Here is a 6,763-nt window from a genome sequence, read left to right on the forward strand (position 1 = left end):
TATTCATAATTGATTATTAATACATCTCATCCTTTGCTTTAGTTATTAAAGTCACTAAAATTTATTTAACAAGTAACACTTCTTTTTAAATAAATAAAAGTTGCTAATTGTTGAAATAATTATTATTAGCGTTCTCATTCTGTTAATTTTACAAAAATTGTTTTTGTCTTGTTTTTGCAATTCATTCATTCAATGAGTTTCCTCCTATTTGAAATTTAAGAACTATATTGCTGATTGTAGGATAGGTATGAATTGCAGTTCTTGACAATGTAATAAGAAGTAAGCTTGAGGAAATAAATATGTACTTAATGATATCCAGCAAGAATAAGGCTTCTATAATGAGGTGTTTTTCTTTGGTTTTGAAGATTATCTTCTAAACACTAGCCTGTATCTACCTGTTTAAGTGTGAAGCTAAAGCTGTACACTAAAAAAGTAAATACATCTGCTTCATTTATTCATGTCTTTATACAATTTTAGTTAGTTAGTTTATTTATTTATTTATTTATTTATTTATTTATTTATTTATTTATTTATTTAATCACAGTCACAGAAGAGCATTTTATTCATATCCTCAACCTGCTAACCAGTGTTTAACCAATGTGGTTCTCTTGCTCATAATCAGATACCTGTTTGTTTCAGCAGACACAGTAAGACCCTCAGCATATCGGAGACAAAAACATACAGCTTAGAGACAGCTGTTGAATAGCATCATTATTTTTTGAAAATCCCAACAACCTTGCAGTGAGGGATTTTAGGGAAAAGTAGAAGAAATCTTCAATTACTGACAGGTGCTTGTGCTCTTAAACTAGATTCCAAAACAATGAGACGAGGTGTACTACTTCCTTCAACCAAAGTTTCAAAATTCTTTACATTTCTCTTTTAATAATCTGCACACTGCAACAGTGTTGGCTGTAAAGTTCTCTTTTTTCTCTGGCTGCTACAATAAAATTAGAGTACTGTCAATAGAAAAAAAAGTGTTGCTCCCTAATCTAGGATGCAATAAAATCACACATAACACAAAACAAACCATTTAAAATCAGATGTTTAAAAGAAAACTGATCTTCTGGAATGATATGTCTTCCTAAAAATAAAAATGTTCGAGGAAAGAATAGGGCATAATATAACAAAAACCCTGGAGTTATACCTATCAGGTCACAATAGCAGTAATAAATGTAAAGCTGAAGCCATTTGCTCTGATCAGTGATTCCCAAAGTATGTTCCACACACTGATGTTCGCTGCTCACCGTTAACGGTTCATATTAGTGGTTTTGTAACTTAGATCAAACGAAGCCTGTGGCAGAACAACTCTGGTTGGACTGAGAGGAGCTGCAGCCCACAGAATGGACATTTCCTTCCCTTCTCCTGCCTGTGGCAGCCCCCGAAAGAGCTCTCTATTAACCTTCAGTCTGCTGTAGCACATTTCCAAAATTACTAGTTGAAAAACACTTGCAGGGTAACTTGGACATCCAGACAGGATTTGTTGAGGATTGAAAAACATTGGTCATTAATGGGCATTTACCAAATAGCTGGAATATATGAGCATGATTACATATGTAATAGAAGCCAAACACCACAGTGAGCTCATTAGCTGCTGTTAAAGATGATCCAGATTCATGGAACTTCCAAGTATGAGAAAATACAAAATGTGATTGTGATTCATGATTTCTCTAAGTGTTAATCAATGAAATGATAAATACCTCTCATTAAGCATAGTGTTTAACTTGTTGTTACCTTGGGCCTAGCTCTCTCAATTCAATGATTCCTGGGGGGAAGTCTGGAGTTACTTCAAAATTGTACTCTAATGAGATCGCCATCTAAGGTAAAACAAGCTTGGTTGAAATATTCATTTATCTTTGATGCTCCTGACAGTCCTAGTGAAGCCCTGGGGCAGTTGTGATTTTTCTGTGTGCAAGAAAGCTTAGTTCTGTATGCTCAATGAGAAAAGGTATACCTGGGGTAATTAACTTCCTATATTCTGAACATAAGCAGGATTCAGTGAGGGTGTGTGTGTACACACACTTGTGCACCAAGGTTTCTCAATAGAAGTACTATATTGACTTCTGAGGCTCAATACTTTTTTTTTGTTGTTTGCTGTTATTCGTGCATTGCAGATATTTATCAGTACCCCTGACCTCGAAGTACTAAATGCCAGTAGCACCCACCTCCAATAGGGATGGCCAAAAATTGCCAAAATTCCCCCCCGGGGGTGAGGCGGGCTAAATCTTCCCTTCCCGAGTGGTGAGTCACTGATGCAGACCCCTTACAGATCATGTAGGGGTAGCAAAACAGTGCTGTTTCTCCTAATGGATGAGGGAGGAGTGCAGCAGAATTTCCGGGCTGGAAATGTCCACAGACAGTATCTAAGAAACGACTCCCTTCATGGCACAAACAAAGATGCGGAGGCCCAGAGGAGTGACATGATATCTTCATCTTTAAAAACCAATGTTTTCTGGGACGCCTGGGTGGCTCAGCAGTTGAGTGTCTGCCTTTGACTCAGGGCGTGATCCTGGGGTCCCCAAATCAAGTCCCACATTGGGTTCCCCGCCGGGAGCCTACATCACCCCCTGCCTATGTCTCTGCCCCTCTCTGTGGGTCTCTCATGAATAAATAAAATCTTTAAAAAAGCAAAAACAAATAAACAAACAAACAAACAAAAAAAAAACAATGGTTTCAACATCATGTTCCAAAGCACATTCCACATGGCACTAGTTCCTTAAGTCATTTCTCTAAAAACAGGTTCTGGGGTCTCCTAAGTGGGAGAAACACTTCACACCAAATCATTCACTTGCAAGTAAGAAAAACTTTTAAAAATTTCATTTACACAAGGACGTCTCAAAGATTTCTGATCCTGGATCCTCTTCTCTTGTCTGATCCCTACTAACAGGAAGCTGAGCGCCTCTGCCCTTAGGGCACGAACGCACTAACTACCAGGTACTCTCCCCGTCTTGGAGGGCTGTTTTAAACCTGTCTGTGGTACTCCGAAATTCCTTATGAGGCGTGCCAACTATTCCAGTTTTCAGGTGAGACATTTAACCGAGGGTAAAAAACTTTTTTTTTTTTTTTTTTTTGGTAAACCCAGTTTGGTTTACTGGTTGGAATGACAGATGATTTTAAGCAATTCATCCTGTGCTCGGCACCAAGGAAATTCTAAAAGAAGGCTTCTTCTGAAGCCCTCTCTGACCATCCCAAGCACCCTTTCTTGTGGATCCTACGGTCCGGTCCCTGCCATTCATTTGGCACTTAACACATACTGCTTTTTGTTTTTGGTGGGTGTGGCCTTCTTCCCTCAACCTGACCAGTTTCCAGCAGGCTAAGGACTATGTTTTACGAATCTTCATATAAATTATCCTCTTGCTATGTTAACATATCATGCAGTAAATCCTTTTTAAGCTATTTCTTTTAAAAATGTGCTCAACACAAATAATCTTTTTATAAACTGGTATTCAACATAGAGGCCTGGGTTTAAGTACAGAAAGGTTCTCCCAGCAGAAACCATGTTTACCTGGTCCCTGTAACTCTTTTATAGTTGTCCTTGGAGTATACTGCTAGAATGCTGACACCTGAGCCCATGTTCGCCGGCAAAATAGGGTATGGGTTATCAAGGCAATAAGGCATTTTTTTTTTTTTTTTTTTTTTACACAATTCAGGATTTGTAGGATTTTCAAAATAGTAACATTCCGGCTTGCCGTTGAAGCCGACGGAGTCAACTGACAGTCCAGTTCATCCAGTTTATGGAGCTGCAGGTCAGCAATCATTCTGAAGTCCTTTTCAAACTTGAAAGCCCCGCCTCCGGTGGCGCAGAGGGTGGTGCGAAGGCTGGAGAAGTTCTCGCTGCGCATCTGAATAAACCTGTGCACGGCACAGCCGGGGAAGCGGATGAAGTGCAGGTTCCCTTTGCGCCCACACCCGGTCAAATTTTTCAGTTCTAGATGGACGTCTCGGATCCCGGTTTTCCCATAAGCCATATTAGAAGTGAAATACTTCATGATGCTCTTCAGGTTCTCCACCTCCCCTTGCTCCTCTTCAGCTGTAATATCCTTCGGTTCGAAGTAGACCACTTTTTTTTTTTTTAATTTTTATTTATTTATGATAGTCACAGAGAGAGAGAGAGAGAGGCAGAGACACAGGCAGAGGGAGAAGCAGGCTCCATGCACCGGGAGCCCGACGTGGGATTCGATCCCGGGTCTCCAGGATCGCGCCCTGGGCCAAAGGCAGGCGCCAAACCGCTGCGCCACCCAGGGATCCCCGAAGTAGACCACTTTAATCAGCGTTCCGCCGATATCCATGCTGAACCATGGGAATGGCAGCCTGTGTTTGCTCGTTCTCCTCCGCAGCCGGCATTTCTTGGCCGGGGAGTCGTGCTGAGGGGCAGTGGCTGCGGCTGCGGCTCTGGCAAGAGCGGGAGGCGCGGGGGCTGGACTGGCGGCGGGTGGAAGCCGTTGTGCAGCAGCGCGTTCCTGGCTGCAGCGCCGGCGTCGGCGGGGGCCCCCCGGGGCGTGCGTGGCTGAGTGCTCCGACCGCCCGCCCGGGTCACCCAAGCCGGGGGCTGGTGCGGCGGCGCGCGGGCCCCGGCTCAGGCGGCCTCTCTGGAGGTCGTTCTCGGGCGTCTTTATTTCCCCGGATCCTCCCTGCGGTTTCCGATTCAGCAGCCGCAGAGCCGGCGCCGGGGGATGGCGAGCCCGGCGCTCCTCCCCTTCTCCCACGGGCTCCTCCCGGCTCCTCCGCTTTCTGCCCCGCGCGCCCGCCTCGCCGCGCCGGCCGCCGGGAGCATGCGGGCTCCTGGCACGGAACCGGGGATCCCCGCGGACCCCCAGCCGGGGCCCCCACAACCTGCCTCCCCCTGATCTCGGGCCGCGCGACTAAAAACGCTGCTTCCTTGCCTCCCTCTTCATACAATTTTAAGTGCTAGGGTTTTCTCTTGGTGATCTAAAATAATATTGAACACTGAGAGGTAGAAAATACAAGTATATTTTCACTATTATCAATGTGCCTTAATAATGTGGAAGGAGGGGCAGTCCTGCTGGCTCAGCCCGGGTGGCTCAGCGGTTTAAGGCCACCTTTGGCCCAGGGCGTGATTCTAGAGACTGGGGATCGGGTCCCATGGAGCCTGCTTCTCCCTCTGCCTGTGTCTCTGCCTCTCTCTCTGTCACTCATGAATAAATAAATAAAATCTTTTTAAAAAATAATGTGGAAGAAGTTTCTACTTATTTTGGTATTGCTATGCATTTCTTTTTTATCCCCTTGTCATATAGCCTTATCTATTTTTTCTATAAGTTTTAAAGTTTTATTTTTCACATTTAGATCTACACTGTATCTGGTATTAAAATATTCATCCATAGTCAAATAAAGCCATAAAGTTTCATAAATGGTGGGAGACCTTAGTGGATATTTGAACAACTGATTTTAGAGACAAGAAAATTGAGGGCCAGAGAAGTTAACTAACATTTGAGTTAGTTGGTCATGTGCCCAGCAGAATGTATGTTGCTTATAGTGACTCTCTTCCTTTTTATTACACATACATATCATTTACATATGACAAAAAAAAATCTCCCCTTGGATAAGGACTACTGAACAATTCTGACCATTGGACCATTGGAACAAAAGCTTGTTGTGTCCTCTATTGCACCCAGTGGCTATGTTTGTTGGCACTTTCTTACATAATGCACAGAAGATGGAAAATGGCTTTCACTTCCTATTCTAGGGCATGTCCTTATACCAACATTATTTTCTAGCATGACTATTCTGTGTAGATTTTCAATTAAGTTAACCAAGAATTGGATGCTTAACTAACTGTGCCACCCAGGTGCCCCTATTTTTTTTTATTTTAAATTCCAACATAGCTAACACACAGTATTATATTAGTATTATATTAGTTTTAGGTATACAGTATAGTGATTTAATAATCCATACATTACCCAGTGCTCATCACAACAGGTGCATTCCTTAATCCCCATCACCAATTTCACCCATTCCCCTACCCACCTCCCCTCTGGTAACCATCAGTTTGCTTTCTATAGTTCAGAGTATGTTTCTTGATTTGTTCCTTTTCCCTTTGCTCATTTTCTTTTTGTTTCTTAAATGCTATGTATGGGAGAAATCATATTTGTCTTTATCTGACTTATTTCACATAGCATTATATTCTCTAGCTCCATCAGTGTCATTGTAAATGATAAGATTTTATTCTTTTTTATGGCAAAATTATATATATATATATATATATATATATAATCTCCATTATCTATGGTTGGACATTTGGGGGTGCTTCACTACTTGGTTATTGTATATAACCCTGCTATAAGCATAGGGTTGCATGTATCCCTTTGAATTAATGTTTCTGTAATTTTTAGGTAAATTCTCAGTAGTATGATTACTGGATAATAGGGCAGTGCTATTTTTTAATATTGAGGAACCTCCACACAATTTTCCATAGTGGCAACACCAGTTTGCATTCCTACAAGCAGTGCACGTGGTTTTCTTTTTCTTCACATCCTCACCAACATTTATTGTCTCTGTGTATTTGATTTCAGCCATTCTGACAAGTATGAAATGATACCTCATTATAGTTTTTATTTACATTTTCCTGCGATGAGTGATGTTGAGAATCTTTTCAATTGTTGGCCATCTGGATGTTTTCTTTGGAAAAATGTCCCTTCATGTCTTCTGCCTATTTTTAATTAGAGTATTTGTTTTTTGGGTGTTGAGTTGTATAAGTTCTTTGTAAGTTTTGGATACTAATCTTTTATTGGATATGTCATTTGCAAAT

At 41.7% G+C, this 6,763-nt stretch overlaps 1 pseudogene; it reads right to left on the reverse strand.

Annotated features, from left to right (window-relative positions):
* Positions 1 to 3,028: 3,028 nt before the first annotated feature.
* On the reverse strand, positions 3,029 to 6,531 carry LOC140628478 (pantothenate kinase 1 pseudogene; annotated as a pseudogene).
* Between the last annotated feature and the right edge of the window lie 232 nt (positions 6,532 to 6,763).

The sequence above is a fragment of the Canis lupus genome, chromosome X, assembly GCF_048164855.1.
Source record: "Canis lupus baileyi chromosome X, mCanLup2.hap1, whole genome shotgun sequence".
Taxonomy (NCBI): domain Eukaryota; kingdom Metazoa; phylum Chordata; class Mammalia; order Carnivora; family Canidae; genus Canis; species Canis lupus.